The sequence below is a fragment of the Oncorhynchus keta genome, unplaced genomic scaffold, assembly GCF_023373465.1.
Source record: "Oncorhynchus keta strain PuntledgeMale-10-30-2019 unplaced genomic scaffold, Oket_V2 Un_contig_2988_pilon_pilon, whole genome shotgun sequence".
In the NCBI taxonomy this organism is placed as follows: domain Eukaryota; kingdom Metazoa; phylum Chordata; class Actinopteri; order Salmoniformes; family Salmonidae; genus Oncorhynchus; species Oncorhynchus keta.
The window spans coordinates 1-18,736 of NW_026286777.1; the positions used below are offsets into that span (position 1 = coordinate 1).

General features: G+C 46.5%; 2 long non-coding RNA genes and 1 pseudogene across 12 annotated transcripts; 1 reads left to right on the top strand and 2 right to left on the bottom strand.

Annotated features, from left to right (window-relative positions):
- The first annotated feature begins 2,742 nt into the window (after positions 1-2,742).
- On the top strand, positions 2,743-11,891 carry LOC127923464 (FSD1-like protein; annotated as a pseudogene).
- A 58-nt stretch (positions 11,892-11,949) lies between these two features.
- Positions 11,950-12,598, bottom strand: LOC127923465 (uncharacterized). Its single transcript, XR_008114474.1, has 3 exons — positions 12,281-12,598; positions 12,039-12,222; positions 11,950-11,989 (listed from the first exon to the last, which is right to left on the bottom strand). It is a non-coding gene; the product is annotated as an uncharacterized LOC127923465 (long non-coding RNA).
- A 2,680-nt stretch (positions 12,599-15,278) lies between these two features.
- Positions 15,279-17,220, bottom strand: LOC127923463 (uncharacterized). Of its 11 annotated transcripts, none has more exons than XR_008114471.1 (4): positions 16,734-17,220; positions 16,636-16,684; positions 16,146-16,537; positions 15,279-16,047 (listed from the first exon to the last, which is right to left on the bottom strand). It is a non-coding gene; the product is annotated as an uncharacterized LOC127923463 (long non-coding RNA). The 11 variants fall into 11 exon arrangements; XR_008114463.1 differs by having other exon boundaries at positions 16,146-16,341; positions 16,489-16,684; XR_008114468.1 differs by having other exon boundaries at positions 16,146-16,390; positions 16,489-16,684.
- Positions 17,221-18,736: the final 1,516 nt, after the last annotated feature.

Sequence of the window (18,736 nt, forward strand, 5' to 3'; positions counted from 1 at the left end):
TAGTGTAGTAACCCTTATGGACCTCACTATCTGTCACATTGAATTCTGTAGTAAGTAAGCCTAGTATGGACCTCACTATCTGTCACATTGAATTGTAGTAACCCTTATGGACCCTCACTATCTGGTACATTGAATTCTAGTGTAGTAACCCTTATGGACCTCACTATCTGTCACATTGAATTCTAGTGAATTAACCCTTCTGGACCTCACTATCTGGTCACATTGAATTCTAGTGAAGTAACCCTTATGGACCTCACTATCTGTCACATTGAATTCTAGTGTAGTAACTCCTTATGGACCTCCTATCTGGTACATTGAATTCTAGTGTAGTAACCTTATGGACTCACTATCTGTCACATTGAATTCTAGTGTAGTAAGCCTTATGGACCTACTATCTGTCACATTGAATTCTAGTGTAGTAACCCTTATGGATTCTCACTATCTGTCACATTGAATTCTAGTGTAGTAACCCTTCATGGATCTCACTATCTGTCACATTGAATTCTAGTGAATTAACCCTTATGGACTCACATTGAATTCTAGTGTAGTAACCCTTATGGACCTAGTCTATCATCTGTCCCTGTCTATCACCCCTGTCTAATCACCCTGTCTGTTTGTGTCTATCACCCTGTCTGAATCTAGTGTGTCTATCACCCCCTGTCTATCACCCTGTCTATCACCCCTGTCTATCACCCCTGTCTATCACCCCTGTTTGTGTCCATCACCCGGTCTCATCACCCTGTCTGTCACCCCTGTCTGTCACCCTGTCTGCTTGTGTCTATCACCCTGTTTGTTTGTGTCTATCACCCATGTCTATCACCCATGTCTATCACCCATGTCTATCACCCATGTCTATCACCCATGTCTATCACCCCTGTCCGTCACCCCTGTCCGTCACTCCCCCTGTCCGTCACCCCTGTCCGTCACCCCCTGTCCGTCACCCCCTGTCCGTCACCCCTGTTTTATCACCCATGTCTATCACCCTGTCTATCACCCCTGTCTGTCACCCCTGTCTGTCACCCCTGTCTATCACCCTGTCTGTCACCCTGTCTGTCACCCTGTCTGCTTGTCTATCACCCCTGTTTTCTTGTGTCTGTCACCCTGTCTGTCACCCTGTCTGTCACCCTGTCTGTCACCCTGTCTGCTTGTCTATCACCCTGTCTGTCACCCTGTCTGTCACCCTGTCTGCTTGTCTATCACCCTGTCTGTCACCCTGTCTGTCACCCTGTCTGCTTGTGTCTATCACCCTGTCTATCACCCTGTCTGTCACCCTGTCTGTTTGTGTCTATCACCCCTGTCTATCACCCTGTCTGTCACCCTGTCTGTCACCCTGTCTGCTTGTGTCTATCACCCCTGTTTTCTTGTGTCTATCACCCTGTCTGCTTGTCTATCACCCCTGTCCATCACCCGTGTCTATCACCCTGTCTGCTTGTGTCTATCACCCCTGTCTGTCACCCCTGTCTATCACCCCTGTCTATCACCCCTGTCTATCACCCCTGTCTATCACCCCTGTCTATCACCCTGTCTATCACCCCTGTCCATCACCCCTGTCCATCACCCTGTCTATCACCCTGTCCATCACCCTGTCTATCACCCTGTCTGCTTGTGTCTATCACCCTGTCTATCACCCCTGTCTATCACCCCTGTCTATCACCCCTGTCTATCACCCCTGTCTATCACCCCTGTCTATCACCCCTGTCTATCACCCCTGTCTATCACCCTGTCTATCACCCTGTCTATCACCCCTGTCTATCACCCTGTCTATCACCCTGTCTATCACCCCTGTATGTTTGTGTCTATCACCCCTGTTTGCTTGTGTCTATCACCCTGTCTGTTTGTGTCTATCACCCCTGTTTGCTTGTGTCTATCGCCACTAAGCTTGAGTTTGTTTGCGTTCCAATAAACTTTGAGTGCATTCGAAGACCGTCTTTATCCGTTTGTTTCATACTGCACGCAAGGGTTGTTGTTTATCCTCATAGTTTACCAGTGACATCTGTGGGAAAACTCCATCTTCTTTCAGATAGATTGGTCCTTGGGGCTGGATATCTAGCTGAAAGGAAGCGGGCTTCTCCACAGCATCCTTGTTCACTTGACTGTCTTGTCTGTTGAACTGTATTACTCATCGTTAGGGTAACGTCTGTGTGTTGTAACGTCTGCGTGTTTTGTGTTGTAACGTCTGTGTGTTGTAACGTCTGTGTGTTGTAACGTCTGTGTGTTGTAACGTCTGTGTGTTGTAACGTCTGTGTGTTGTAACGTCAGTGTGTTGTAACGTCAGCGTGTTGTAACGTCTGTGTGTTGTAACGTCTGTGTGTTGTAACGTCTGTGTGCTGTAATGTCTGTGTGTTGTAACGTCTGTGTGTTGTAACGTCTGGGCGTGTTGTAACGCCTGCGTGTTGTAACGTCTGCGTGTTGTAACGTCTGTGTGTTGTAACGTCTGTGTGTTGTAACGTCTGTGTGTTGTAACGTCTGTGTGCTGTAACGTCTGTGTGTTGTAACGCCTGTATGTTGTAACGCCTGTATGTTGTAACGCCTGTGTTGTAACGTCTGTGTGTTGTAACGTCTGTGTGTTGTAACGTCTGTGTGTTGTAACGTCTGTGTGTTGTAACATCTGTGTGTTGTAACGTCTGTGTGTTGTAACGTCTGTGTGTTGTAACGTCTGTGTGTTGTAACGTCTGTGTGTTGTAACGTCTGCGTGTTGTAACGTCTGCGTGTTGTAACGTCTGTGCTTCCTCTCTGTTGTAGAAGTGGAACTCCGTCTCCCAAGAGGACGTTGACGACTCGGTCGCCTGCCATCAGAGGAAGCAGAGACCGGTTCACTGGAGAGTCCTACACCGTGTTAGGTAAACGTGCACCTGCAAACACACACAGAGTAATGTAGCAGAGACAGGTTCACAGGAGAGTTATACACTCCTAGGTAGGTAAACACAACATCACTGTGTTAGGAGGGTAAACACAACATCACTGTGTTAGGAGGGTAAACACAACATCACTGTGTTAGGAGGGTAAACACAACATCACTGTGTTAGGAGGGTAAACACAACATCACTGTGTTAGGAGGGTAAACACAACATCACGGTGTTAGGAGGGTAAACACAACATCACTGTGTTAGGTGGGTAAACACAACATCACTGTGTTAGGAGGGTAAACACAACATCACTGTGTTAGAGGGTAAACACAACATCACTGTGTTAGGAGGGTAAACACAACATCACTGTGTTAGGAGGGTAAACACAACATCACTGTGTTAGGGAGGGTAAACACAACATCACTGTGTTAGGAGGGTAAACACAACATCACTGTGTTAGGAGGTAAACACAACATCACTGTGTTAGGAGGGTAAACACAACATCACTGTGTTAGGAGGGTAAACACAACATCACTGTGTTAGGAGGGTAAACACAACATCACTGTGTTAGGAGGGTAAACACAACAACACTGTGTTAGGAGGGTAAACACAACATCACTGTGTTAGGAGGGTAAACACAACATCACTGTGTTAGGAGGGTAAACACAACATCACTGTGTTAGGAGGTAAACACAACATCACTGTGTTAGAGGGTAAACACAACATCACTGTGTTAGGAGGGTAAACACAACATCACTGTGTTAGGAGGGTAAACACAACATCACTGTGTTAGAGGGTAAACACAACATCACTGTGTTAGGAGGGTAAACACAACATCACTGTGTTAGGAGGGTAAACACAACATCACTGTGTTAGGAGGGTAAACACAACATCACTGTGTTAGGAGGGTAAACACAACATCACTGTGTTAGGAGGGTAAACACAACATCACTGTGTTAGGAGGGTAAACACAACATCACTGTGTTAGGAGGGTAAACACAACATCACTGTGTTAGGAGGGTAAACACAACATCACTGTGTTAGGAGGGTAAACACAACATCACTGTGTTAGGAGGGTAAACACAACATCACTGTGTTAGAGGGTAAACACAACATCACTGTGTTAGGAGGGTAAACACAACATCACTGTGTTAGAGGGTAAAAACACAACATCACTGTGTTAGGAGGGTAAACACAACATCACTGTGTTAGGAGGGTAAACACAACATCACTGTGTTAGGAGGGTAAACACAACATCACTGTGTTAGGAGGGTAAACACAACATCACTGTGTTAGGAGGGTAAACACAACATCACTGTGTTAGGAGGGTAAACACAACATCACTGTGTTAGGAGGGTAAACACAACATCACTGTGTTAGGAGGGTAAACACAACATCACTGTGTTAGGAGGGTAAACACAACATCACTGTGTTAGGAGGGTAAACACAACATCACTGTGTTAGGAGGGTAAACGCTACCAACCTTAAAGCACTCACATCTGTAGCCATGAAATGCTTTGAAAGGCTGGTCATGGCTCACATCAACACCATTATCCCAGAAACCCCAGACCCACTCCAATTTGCATACCGCCCCAACATAACCACAGATGATGCGATCTCTATTGCACTCCACACTGCCCTTTCCCACCTGGACAAGAGGAACACCTGTGTGAGAATGCTGTTCATTGACTACAGCTCAGCGTTCAACATCATACGGTCTTCCAAGCACAACACCAAGCTCAGGATCCTGACACTGAACAACACATGAGTGTTGTGTCAGTCACTACCCACATAGTCAATATAGTGGTGTGTTGTCACTACCCACATAGTCAATATAGTGGTGTGTTGTCACTGCTCTGTCAGATGGTTAATAAGAGTGCTCGGTAAATATGTTCAACAGGGTTTTCCTGTTCCTGTGCATTTGCAATGTTTCAGGTGTCGGTGTTTGTCTCCACACCCAGGAATAACATGACGATGTAATTATATCATATCCCCTCCCAAGGGATTGAAAAGGTTTCCTGTCCTCCACACCCAGGAATAACATGACGATGTAATTATATCATATCCCCTCCCAAGGGATTGAAAAGGTTTCCTGTCCTCCACACCAATAGACACCAGTAATGAATAACACTATGCACGTCTGTGTAGTGATTGATTCAAATGTCCTGTCTGTCCTCTCCAGTCACCAGCCAGGTATTATGTAAGACGTTATAATAGCATAGTGTCCACCCACCAGGTGACACCAACATGCAAATTGTGTAGTTTGCTCTGTCTGTCACGAAAGGGATTGATAAGCCTTAATGCCTGTCCACCCCTCCCCCAGGTGATACCAGTATGGACTGTGGGCAACACTACTGGGAGGTGAAAGCTCTTAAAGACTGTAAGTCGCCACAGTGTCGGGGTCTCCTACAGGAACCTGGGAAAGTTTGACCAGCTGGGTAAGACCAACACTACCTGGTGTATCCACGTCAACAACTGGCTGCAGTCCTCCTTCGCTGCCAAGCACAACAACAAGGCCAAGAGCCTGGACGGCACCGCGCCTGGACGCATCGGGGTCTTCTGTGACCTGGACTCAGGTGGGTTTATACAGTATAATATGAGGGGTTATTCAACACACTATGAGGGCCTTCTGTGACCTAGACTCAGGTGGGTTTATACAGGATAATATGAGAGGTTATTCAACACACTATGAGGGCCTTCTGTGACCTGAACTCAGGTGGGTTTATACAGGATAATATGAGGGGTTATTCAACACACTATGAGGGCCTTCTGTGACCTGAACTCAGGTGGGTTTATACAGTACAATATGAGGGGTAATTCAACACACTATGAGGGCCTTCTGTGACCTGGACTCAGGTGGGTTTTATACAGTATAATATGAGGGGTTATTCAACAACTATGAGGCCCGGGGCCTTCTGTGACCTGGACTCAGGTGGGTTTATACAGGATAATATGAGGGGTTATTCAACAACTATGAGGCCCGGGTCTTCTGTGACCTGGACTCAGGTGGGATACAGTATAATATGAGGGTAATTCAACACACTACGAGGGCCTTCTGTGACCTGGACTCAGGTAGGTTTATACAGTATAATATGAGGGGTTATTCAACACACTATGAGGGCCTTCTGTGACCTGGACTCAGGTAGGTTTATACAGTATAATATGAGGGGTTATTCAACAACTATGAGGCCCGGGGCCTTCTGTGACCTGGACTCAGGTGGGTTTATACAGTATAATATGAGGGGTTATTCAACACACTATGAGGGCCTTCTGTGACCTAGACTCAGGTGGGTTTATACAGGATAATATGAGAGGTTATTCAACACACTATGAGGGCCTTCTGTGACCTGAACTCAGGTGGGTTTATACAGGATAATATGAGGGGTTATTCAACACACTATGAGGGCCTTCTGTGACCTGAACTCAGGTGGGTTTATACAGTACAATATGAGGGTAATTCAACACACTATGAGGGCCTTCTGTGACCTGGACTCAGGTGGGTTTATACAGTATAATATGAGGGTTATTCAACAACTATGAGGCCGGGGCCTTCTGTGACCTGGACTCAGGTGGGTTTATACAGGATAATATGAGGGGTTATTCAACAACTATGAGGCCCGGGGTCTTCTGTGACCTGGACTCAGGTGGGATACAGTATAATATGAGGGGTAATTCAACACACTACGAGGGCCTTCTGTGACCTGGACTCAGGTAGGTTTATACAGTATAATATGAGGGGTTATTCAACACACTATGAGGGCCTTCTGTGACCTGGACTCAGGTAGGTTTATACAGTATAATATGAGGGGTTATTCAACAACTATGAGGCCCGGGGGCCTTCTGTGACCTGGACTCAGGTGGGTTTATACAGTATAATATGAGGGGTTATTCAACACACTATGAGGGCCTTCTGTGACCTGAACTCAGGTGGGTTTATACAGTATAATATGAGGGGTTATTCAACACACTATGAGGGCCTTCTGTGACCTGAACTCAGGTGGGTTTATACAGTATAATATGAGGGGTTATTCAACACACTATGAGGGCCTTCTGTGACCTGGACTCAGGTGGGTTTATACAGTATAATATGAGAGGTTATTCAACACGTATAGGAACCACACCTGGGTTCAAAAAAGAATTAGAAATATTTCAGATACTTTTTAAGTATTTGCTTTAGCGGTGCCGGAGATGGCAGAAAAGTGGTGTTTACACTTTGGGGACTATTTAGTTGGTTACGTTTCGGCAGGAAAGCTCAGTCAAGCACAGCTAGCTAAAGTATTAGGAGCTAGCAGCCGTTGTTGATCCATACATTTTATGCAGGTAGGAGCTACTGAGTTACAAGGCGGGTCCTCATTGTTCTACGCGATACAGATTGGTGTGTTTTACTGTCAGTCAGGGTGGAATACAGACCATCGGATACGGCCATATTGGATTTCATCTCCCTTCCCCAGGAAATGATGACAAACAAAGGCGTTTCTGCTCTGACTATCAGAACACACTTTACACCGTGCGTCTCTCTCTGCGCTTGAAGTGACGTGGACACAGTAGTTTGAATTCTGTTTTGTTTTCTCTTGGTCTCCCTCAGGACAACTGTCCTTCTACAACGCTGAAACTAAGCAGTTGATCCACACGTTCAAGGCTAAGTTTAGCCAACCTGTTGTACCAGCCTTCATGGTAAGTTTTGTCTGTATTGTGGTTGACCGCCACTCCCACACACCTGTATATTATACCCCCTGCCGGTCCTCAAGAACTAGATAACACCAGAGAACTTGTCTTGCCTTTCTTGAACTAAACACTCTGATACGCTGTCTCTCACTATAAGAGCCTCTGATACGCTGTCTCTCTGGATAAGAGCGTCTGATACGCTGTCTCTCTGGGTAAGAGCCTCTGATACGCTGTCTCTCTGGGTAAGAGCCTCTGATACGCTGTCTCTCTGGGTAAGAGCCTCTGATACGCTGTCTCTCTGGGTAAGAGCCTCTGATACGCTGTCTCTCTGGATAAGAGCCTCTGATACGCTGTCTCTCTGGATAAGAGCCTCTGATACGCTGTCTCTCTGGGTAAGAGCCTCTGATACGCTGTCTCTCTGGGTAAGAGCCTCTGATACGCTGTCTCTCTGGATAAGAGCCTCTGATACGCTGTCTCTCTGGGTAAGAGCCTCTGATACGCTGTCTCTCTGGGTAAGAGCCTCTGATACGCTGTCTCTCTGGGTAAGAGCCTCTGATACGCTGTCTCTCTGGATAAGAGCCTCTGATACGCTGTCTCTCTGGGTAAGAGCCTCTGATACGCTGTCTCTCTGGGTAAGAGCCTCTGATACGCTGTCTCTCTGGATAAGAGCCTCTGATACGCTGTCTCTCTGGATAAGAGCCTCTGATACGCTGTCTCTCTGGGTAAGAGCCTCTGATACGCTGTCTCTCTGGATAAGAGCCTCTGATACGCTGTCTCTCTGGGTAAGAGCCTCTGATACGCTGTCTCTCTGGATAAGAGCATCTGATACGCTGTCTCTCTGGATAAGAGCCTCTGATACGCTGTCTCTCTGGGTAAGAGCCTCTGATACGCTGTCTCTCTGGGTAAGAGCCTCTGATACGCTGTCTCTCTGGGTAAGAGCCTCTGATACGCTGTCTCTCTGGATAAGAGCGTCTGATACGCTGTCTCTCTGGATAAGAGCCTCTGATACGCTGTCTCTCTGGGTAAGAGCCTCTGATACGCTGTCTCCCTGGGTAAGAGCGTCTGATACGCTGTCTCTCTGGGTAAGAGCGTCTGATACGCTGTCTCTCTGGATAAGAGCCTCTGATACGCTGTCTCTCTGGATAAGAGCCTCTGATACGCTGTCTCTCTGGATAAGAGCCTCTGATACGCTGTCTCTCTGATAAGAGCCTCTGATACGCTGTCTCTCTGGATAAGAGCCTCTGATACGCTGTCTCTCTGGATAAGAGCCTCTGATACGCTGTCTCTCTGGGTAAGAGCCTCTGATACGCTGTCTCTCTGGATAAGAGCCTCTGATACGCTGTCTCTCTGGGTAAGAGCCTCTGATACGCTGTCTCTCTGGATAAGAGCCTCTGATACGCTGTCTCTCTGGGTAAGAGCCTCTGATACGCTGTCTCTCTGGATAAGAGCCTCTGATACGCTGTCTCTCTGGGTAAGAGCCTCTGATACGCTGTCTCTCTGGATAAGAGCGTCTGATACGCTGTCTCTCTGGGTAAGAGCCTCAGATACGCTGTCTCTCTGGGTAAGAGCCTCAGATACGCTGTCTCTCTGGGTAAGAGCCTCTGATACGCTGTCTCTCTGGGTAAGAGCCGGTCCCTAGGGGGCCAATATGACACATGTTACACAAAATGGGGGTTTAAAAGAGAGAGAGAGAGAGTGAGAGTACATGAGAGAAAACCCCACTTGAGTGCATTAGTCAGCTATGCTTATTTTAACCCTAACCTTACCCCCGGACTGACGCTCTTATGGGTCAGAATATAATGATGTAATTACGTGTTGATGGTCTCAGATGGGGTGTCTCTGCTTAGACCGGATTCCGACCTCTCTGATGACGGCACGTCTTCGGTTACCGGGGGTAACTCTCTGTTTCTCCTCACGATGTCAGTGTCCTTTCTCTTAGTGGTCTGTTTCCTGGTCCTCGTTCTGAAAAGGGGTCTTCGGAGGAGGGCTAAATCAGCCGTGTGGATGGTTCCAGCGCAGGATAGAAAACAGTGTAGACACACGGTTCCTTGGAGAGTGGTGACCAGGTGGTCCTGCTGGAATTCACCCCCTTGGAGAGTGGTGACCGGGTGGTCCTGCTGGAATTCACCCCCTTGGAGAGTGGTGACCGGGTGGTCCTGCTGGAATTCACCCCCTTGGAGAGTGGTGACCGGGTGGTCCTGCTGGAATTCACCCCTTGGAGAGTGGTGACCGGGTGGTCCTGCTGGAATTCACCCCCTTGGAGAGTGGTGACCGGGTGGTCCTGCTGGAATTCACCCCCTTGGAGAGTGGTGACCGGGTGGTCCTGCTGGAATTCACCCCCTTGGAGAGTGGTGACCGGGTGGTCCTGCTGGAATTCACCCCCTTGGAGAGTGGTGACCGGGTGGTCCTGCTGGAATTCACCCCCTTTCAGATACAGCTACTCGTCCGTCTGTTGTTAAAAGGTTCCTTTGTCTTCTTCAACCTTGGGTTGCGTTTTGGGTTTCCTGACCACTCAGACCGTGGCTGAGTTTTGGGTTTCCTGACCACTCAGACCTCGGCTGAGTTTTGGGTTTCCTGACCACTCAGACCTCGGCTGAGTTTTGGGTTTCCTGACCACTCAGACCTCGGCTGAGTTTTGGGTTTCTTGACCACTCAGACCTTGGCTGAGTTTTGGGTTTCTTGACCACTCAGACCTTGGCTGAGTTTTGGGTTTCCTGACCACTCAGACCTTGGCTGAGTTTTGGGTTTCCTGACCACTCAGACCTTGGCTGAGTTTTGGGTTTCCTGACCACTCAGACCTTGGCTGAGTTTTGGGTTTCCTGACCACTCAGACCTTGGCTGAGTTTTGGGTTTCCTGACCACTCAGACCTTGGCTGAGTTTTGGGTTTCCTGACCACTCAGACCTTGGCTGAGTTTTGGGTTTCCTGACCACTCAGACCTTGGCTGAGTTTTGGGTTTCTTGACTCAGACCTTGGCTGAGTTTTGGGTTTCTTGACCACTCAGACCTCGGCTGAGTTTTGGGTTTCCTGACCACTCAGACCTCGGCTGAGTTTTGGGTTTCTTGACCACTCAGACCTCGGCTGAGTTTTGGGTTTCTTGACCACTCAGACCTCGGCTGAGTTTTGGGTTTCCTGACCACTCAGACCTCGGCTGAGTTTTGGGTTTCCTGACCACTCAGACCTCGGCTGAGTTTTGGGTTTCTTGACTTTTTAGACCTCGACTGCAGCTCGGGTCACTTCGTCTGATCTGTTAATTCTTAACTCACAGGTCTTATACCCTCAGGTCAGAAGTGGGCGTAACCGCCTTCAGGGCAAGTTCTCTGGGCGTAACTAGTTACGAGGCAAGGTCTGGATTTTACTCAAATCCAATTTTAGACAACTAACGTCACCTTTCATCTTTACCAAAACATTCTCTTTGATCTGGACATTTTCCACACAACGTACAATATATAAACATCAGGCACATACTAGGAAAACTCTTAAAGTTACACTGTTTTTCGTTATAACGTCGTCCTTTTAACTTTTAATAACATGACAAAAACAACATTACATGTTAATATTCAATCTGTCGTCATGACCACCGTTTGTGGCTGACGAAACCTATTGTCCCACAGTCCATTTTATTTTATGTTAATGTCCTGAGGGCGGTTCTCCAAGGGACAAAGGAATTTTGTCTGCTGCCTTAGTTTTACAATGGGCGTGAGGTGTCATAACCCCCCCCATCTCCATACCTCTCCATCTCTTCCCCTCTGGTGGGTGTGAGAGATCTCTCTGTAGGGTTGTGGTCCACGGTAACCTGACCAGGCCAGTCATGTGTATTTTGTTATCTACAGGTATAATGTTGTTGACTATGATAGAGGTTTTGTATTCATGTGATGTGTTCCAGGTTTGGTGTGGTGGACTGAGCCTCAGCACAGGGATGCAGGTCCCTAGTGCAGTCAAGAGTTTCCAGAAGAACGAGAACGGCCTGGGAGGATCCAACAGCAGCCTCAACAGCATGGCCCAGTAGCCCAGACTGACTGGATGCGTCTGGAACACCTATTCCCTAGAACCCTCTAACTCAACTCTGGGGCTCCAGGCCATTTCCACTGCGTTTTTTTTTTCATTGTCCCCCTCTAATCAGGGACTGATTTAGACCTGGGACACCAGGTGGGTGATTCCCCTCTAATCAGGGACTGATTTAGACCTGGGACACCAGGTGGGTGATTCCCCTCTAATCAGAGCCTGATTTAAACCTGGGACACCAGGTGAGTGATTCCCCTCTAATCAGGGCCTGATTTAGACCTGGGACACCAGGTGAGTGATTCCCCTCTAATCAGGGCCTGATTTAGACCTGGGACACCAGGTGGGTGATTCCCCTCTAATCAGGGCCTGATTTAGACCTGGGACAGCATGTGGGTGATTCCCTCTAATCAGGGCCTGATTTAGACCTGGGACAGCAGGTGGGTGATTCCCCTCTAATCAGGGCCTGATTTAGACCTGGGACACCAGGTGGGTGATTCCCCTCTAATCAGAGCCTGATTTAAACCTGGGACACCAGGTGAGTGATTCCCCTCTAATCAGGGCCTGATTTAGACCTGGGACACCAGGTGAGTGATTCCCCTCTAATCAGGGCCTGATTTAGACCTGGGACACCAGGTTGGTGCAATAATGATCAGGTAAAACAGAAACCCAGCAGGCTCCGGACCTCGTGGGGTCAGAGTTTCAATTCCCTGACCTCGTGGGGTCAGAGTTTCAATTCCCTGACCTCGTGGGGTCAGAGTTCAATACCCTGACCTCGTGGGGTCAGAGTTCAATACCCCTGCTCTATAGGCACTATATAAGGAATAGTGTGCCAATTCAGATGCAACCAATGATTAACTGAACTCGCTCCTGTTCTGACTTCCTGCTTCCTGTGCAAGTACAATCCTTCCTGTTCTTGATCTGTCAGTCAACCCAGAGCCGCCCCAACGCATGAGAAACACTGAGCCTATTTCTCTGTCTGGCGCTAGAAGAAACTAAACCAGCCTCGCCTTCCCTCCTCACAGTTTAACCAAGCAGCTACAGACCCTTAAAGGAAGATCTAGCCCGTGGTGCACAACCATGACCCAGCTGCAGCTTTAGGGGGTTAGGGGGAACCCTCTGAACCATGTTCCAGATCTCTTAGGGTAACACCCATTGAGACCCATCGAACACCCATAGGATTCTCATTCTGTATCAGGAATGCTAGATGTTTCATCAGGAATAGACCAGTGCTTTTCTCCCTTGTTTTAGTTAGAATGCTGAGTTTTAGATCATTCTGTATCTCTCTGAAGTGTGAAGGTGTGTTTTGGCATGATGAGAAACTCTGCTGATTACTTTACCAGCTGTATATTGTCTCCTATATTTTTGTTTTTATGTATGGCAGTGTGAGTGATTGGCTTAGATACACTTCCTCTCTCCTCGAGGCTTCTTTTGGTTTGAACCCTCAGTTTCTTCAGTATGGTACTGAACAATACCTTTGACCTCGTGGAGTCAGAGTTCAATACCTTGTCGGAACAGAACTGCAAGTACACGCTATTATTCCTGATGATGTAGGGTTGAATAATGGAGGACTTCTGTACTGTATGGGACTGTGTGGTACTGCGTGATACGGCGTGGTACTGTGTGGTACTGCGTGGTACTGCGTGATACTGCGTGGTACTGCGTGATACTGTGTGGTACTGCGTGATACTGTGTGGTACTGCGTGATACTCCGTGGTACTCCGTGATACTGCGTGGTACTGCGTGGTACTGTGTGGTACTGTGTGATACTGTGTGGTACTGCGTGATACTCCGTGAGTACTCCGTGATACTGCGTGGTACTGCGTGGTACTCCGTGATACTGCGTGGTACTCCGTGGTACTGCGTGGTACTGCGTGGTACTGCGTGATACTGCGTGGTACTGCGTGATACTGCGTGGTACTGCGTGGTACTCCGTGATACTGCGTGGTACTGCGTGGTACTCCGTGGTACTGCGTGGTACTGCGTGATACTGCGTGGTACTGCGTGATACTGCGTGGTACTCCGTGATACTGCGTGGTACTGCGTGGTACTGCGTGGTACTGCGTGGTACTGCGTGGTACTGCGTGGTACTGCGTGGTACTGCGTGATACTGCGTGGTACTGCGTGATACTGCGTGGTACTGCGTGATACTGCGTGGTACTCCGTGATACTGCGTGGTACTCCGTGGTACTCCGTGATACTGCGTGGTACTGCGTGATACTGCGTGATGCTGCGTGGTACTGCGTGATACTGCGTGGTACTGCATGGTACTCTGTGATACTGCGTGATGCTGCGTGGTACTGCGTGATACTGCGTGGTACTGCGTGATACTGCGTGGTACTGCGTGGTACTGCGTGGTACTCCGTGATACTGCGTGGTACTGCGTGGTACTCTGTGATACTGCGTGGTACTGCGTGATACTGCGTGGTACTGCGTGATACTGCGTGATGCTGCGTGGTACTGCGTGATGCTGCGTGGTACTGCATGGTACTCTGTGATACTGCGTGATGCTGCGTGGTACTGCATGGTACTCTGTGATACTGCGTGATGCTGCGTGGTACTGTATGATAAGTAGTGCTGCTATTTATGCAGCCCTTTCTTCTGTTCCTATGTTCTGCCTGTTAGTTGTGGACCAGGCTGCCTCCCAAATGGCATCCTGTTCTCTGTGTACTGCACTACTTATAGGGAATAGGATGCGATTTGGGACGCTGTGAACCTGGACGTCACAGCGTGTTCTTATCCCTGTCTGTCTGTCTGTCTGTCTGTCTGTCTGTCTGTCTGTCTGTCGTGTTATGTCTGTCTGTCTGCCTGTCTGTCTGTCTGTCTGTCTGTCTGTCTGTCTGTCTGTCGTCTGTCGTGTTCTTATCTCTGTCTGTCTGTCTGTCTGTCTGTCTGTCTGTCTGTCTCGTCTGCCGTGTTCTTATCTCTGTCTGTCTGTCTCTGTCTGTCTGTCTGTCTGTCTGTCTGTCGTGTTCTTATCTCTGTCTGTCTGTCTGTCTGTCTGTCTGTCTGTCTGTCTGCCGTGTTCTTATCTCTGTCTGTCTGTCTGCCGTGTTCTTATCTCTGTCTCTGTCTGTCTGTCGTGTTCTTATCTCTGTCTGTCTGTCTGTCGTGTTCTTATCTCTGTCTGTCTGTCTGTCTGTCTGTCTGTCTGTCTGTCGTGTTCTTATCTCTGTCTGTCTGTCTGTCTGTCTGTCTGTCTGTCTGTCTGTCTGTCTGTCTGTCTGTCTGTCTGTCTGTCGTGTTCTTATCTCTGTCTGTCTGTCTGTCTGTCTGTCTGTCTGTCTGTCTGTCTGTCTGTCGTGTTCTTATCTCTGTCTGTCTGTCTGTCTGTCTGTCTGTCTGTCTGTCGTGTTCTTATCTCTGTCTGTCTGTCTGTCTGTCTGTCTGTCTGTCTGTCTGTCTGTCTGTCTGTCTGTCTGTAAATGGGATACTGTCACCTGGTGTCTGGACAATGCCTTTGAAATAATTCCATAAAACATCCAAGCAGACCACTGCCGACAAGAAAACATATTTCATCATAAGTAACAACATTCTTGATTTTGTTTTTGAAATAATAATTTCACTTGACATAATTTAGTTCTCATTGGTCTGAATGCTGAAGATGTCACATGTACCTTGATTATTGAGCCAGATTGATTCATTCATAAAGAAAATAACCGACCCATCGTTTTCATGTATAGTGGTCCAACTCTTTTCAATGTTTGGTTATTTCATGTTCTTCTCTATTTTCCCATGCTGCTGTTCTGTGTTGGGCCCTGGGGGGAGAACGACATCCTGTTGTCTTCAAGTGGGACAAACGTTTTTTTGAGTTACATTCACACTTCACATAAATATTTGTTTGATATTTGACGGTGACATCAATCAATCAATCAATCAATCAATCAATCAATCAATCAATCAAATGTATTTATGAAGCCGTCAGCTGATATCTCAAAGTGCTGTACAGAAACCCAGCCTAAAACCCCAAACAGCAAGCAATGCAGGTGTAGAAGCACGGTGGCTAGCCCTTCGTACATCAGCTGATGTCTCAAAGTGCTGTACAGAAACCCAGCCTAAAACCCCAAACAGCAAGCAATGCAGGTGTAGAAGCACGGTGGCTAGCCCTTCGTACATCAGCTGATGTCTCAAAGTGCTGTACAGAAACCCAGCCTAAAACCCCAAACAGCAAGCAATGCAGGTGACTCTTTAGATATCTCCTCCTCTTTGTTGAACACCAAATGAACTGTTTTCACCCCTAGCAAAGTGTTTTATCTTTATACCCTAGATTATAAATAATTGACCCCTAAATCTAGTGTGAGGCAGGTTGATTAAAAAAAAAAGAAGAAGAAGAATTTCTATGTTTTCGCTTACTAACATTTTGAAATGCAGTGAGCTATCTATTCTAAATGTATTCCTCAGATGGTAGACTAATGCTATTCTAGTGTTACCTATCATCTATTCTCCACAGATGGTAGGCTAATGCTATTCTAGTGTGACCTGTTACCTATCATCTATTCTCCACAGATGGTAGACTAATGCTATTCTAGTGTTATCTATTATCTATTCTCCACAGATGGTAGACTAATGCTATTCTAGTGTTACCTATCATCTATTCTCCACAGATGGTAGGCTAATGCTATTCTAGTGTTACCTATCATCTATTCTCCACAGATGGTAGACTAATGCTATTCTAGTGTTATCTATCATCTATTCTCCACAGATGGTAGACTAATGCTATTCTAGTGTTATCTATCATCTATTCTCCACAGATGGTAGACTAATGCTATTCTAGTGTTATCTATCATCTATTCTCCACAGATGGTAGACTAATGCTATTCTAGTGTTATCTATCATCTATTCTCCACAGATGGTAGGCTAATGCTATTCTAGTGTTATCTATCATCTATTCTCCACAGATGGTAGGCTAATGCTATTCTAGTGTTATCTATCATCTATTCTCCACAGATGGTAGACTAATGCTATTCTAGTGTTACCTATCATCTATTCTCCACAGATGGTAGACTAATGCTATTCTAGTGTTATCTATCATCTATTCTCCACAGATGGTAGGCTAATGCTATTCTAGTGTTACCTATCATCTATTCTCCACAGATGGTAGGCTAATGCTATTCTAGTGTTACCTATCATCTATTCTCCACAGATGGTAGACTAATGCTATTCTAGTGTTATCTATCATCTATTCTCCACAGATGGTAGGCTAATGCTATTCTAGTGTTACCTATCATCTATTCTCCACAGATGGTAGGCTAATGCTATTCTAGTGTTATCTATCATCTATTCTCCACAGATGGTAGGCTAATGCTATTCTAGTGTTATCTATCATCTATTCTCCACAGATGGTAGGCTAATGCTATTCTAGTGTTATCTATCATCTATTCTCCACAGATGGTAGGCTAATGCTATTCTAGTGTTACCTATCATCTATTCTCCACAGATGGTAGGCTAGGGCTATTCTAGAGATGTATTATTATTATTTTTTTAACTAGGCAAGTCAGTTAAGAACAAATTCTTACTTACAATGACGGCCTACCTAGGAACAGTGGAACTGAACTGCCTTGTTCAGGGGCAGAACAACAGATTTTTACCTTGTCAGCTTGGGGATTCAATCTAGCAACCTTTCAGTTACGGGCCCAATGCTCTAGACTGGAAGTGGCCAGACGAAAGCCACATGACAGCTGCTTGGAGTTTGCCAAAAGACACCTAAAGGACTCAAGATTCTCTGGTCTGATGAAACCAAGATTTAACTCTTTGGCCTGAATGCCAAGCGTCACGTCTGGAGGAAACCATCCCTACCGTGAAGCATGGTGATGGCATGTTGGGATGTTTTTCAGCGGCAGGGACTGGGAGACTAGTACAGAGCGGAGCAAAGTACAGGGAGATCCTTGATGAAAACCTGCTCCAGTGCGCTCAGGACCTCAGACTGGGGCGAAGGTTCACTTTCCAGCAGGACAACGACCCTAAGTACACAGCCAAGACAATGCAGGTGTGGCTTGGGGACAAGTCTCTGAATGTCCTTGAGTGGCCCAACTAGAGCCCGGACTTGAACCCGATCGAACATCTCTGGAGAGACCTGAAAATAGCTGTGCAGCGAAGCCCCCATCCATCACGTAATAACCCAGCACCAACAACCAAACCTTGCTATATTTACAGAAAACAACTATTGACCCCAGTGCCTGCAACCCAACATTTTGTTGCAAGAAGCCTTGACCTGTTTGGTGCACATTATTTCTGTACTTAAATTATCAAGATAAGCTAGCTACTTGTTTTAAAGCAATGAAAGATCTAATTGTTAGAAAGAATGAATGTATATGCTACATTTATGAGAATAATACATACATTTACCTCCCTTATCAATCTCGAAGACGATATACTAATTTATCACTAAAAAAAAAGCGTTACGAGGGGAGCGCATCACAAACATATAATAATAATAATATATGCCATTTAGCAGACGCTTTTATCCAAAGCGACTTACAGTCATGTGTGCATACATACGTATGGGTGGTCCGGGAATCGACATCTTTCTAGGTGTCGATGCTATCCTCCTCCCAATACAGCCTCCTCCAACACCGCAGGTACGATGAAGAGTATCCATCTGCCACGGGAAGTTTTACTCTGATGTCAAATCGACTCATATTGTTGCTAGCTAGCTACCTCAGCTGTTGTCCTAGGTAATATGCTACTGAACCGGGACACTAGCATATTGACATGCATATTTTGTTTTATAAAACAGCACCGTATTCCCCTGGTCAAATCATCTACGTACCCATCACATGATTTGTGCAAAAATATGATAGCTAACTTTAGCTAGCTAAAGCGCTAGCCAGTCAGTCAGTGACGCCTTGACCGATTTGAAACTGGTATTAACAAAATGTGTTTCACTCTATTACATAAAGCATGACATTGCTAACTAAAGTTTTATTTAATATGTTTAATTAACAAGTTAGACACCCATCAGACACATTTGGTAGGTACTGTAGCAAGCTAGATAACTTGGTTTCCATTTTCCAACAGTTACACTGGTCTTGTAACTCATGTGTTTACCAGAAACGGCTTCTGGGAACTGTTTGCCCGATAAATATTATTGTTGCCAAAGGTTTGCCGCAGATTCACCACTAGTGGGCAAACGTTTGCAAACTTCTGGCACATTTTGTGGCACACTATTTAGTTTGCAGCAAATTTGCCAAAGAATGCTTGAGGAAGTTTGCAGCAACAAATTCC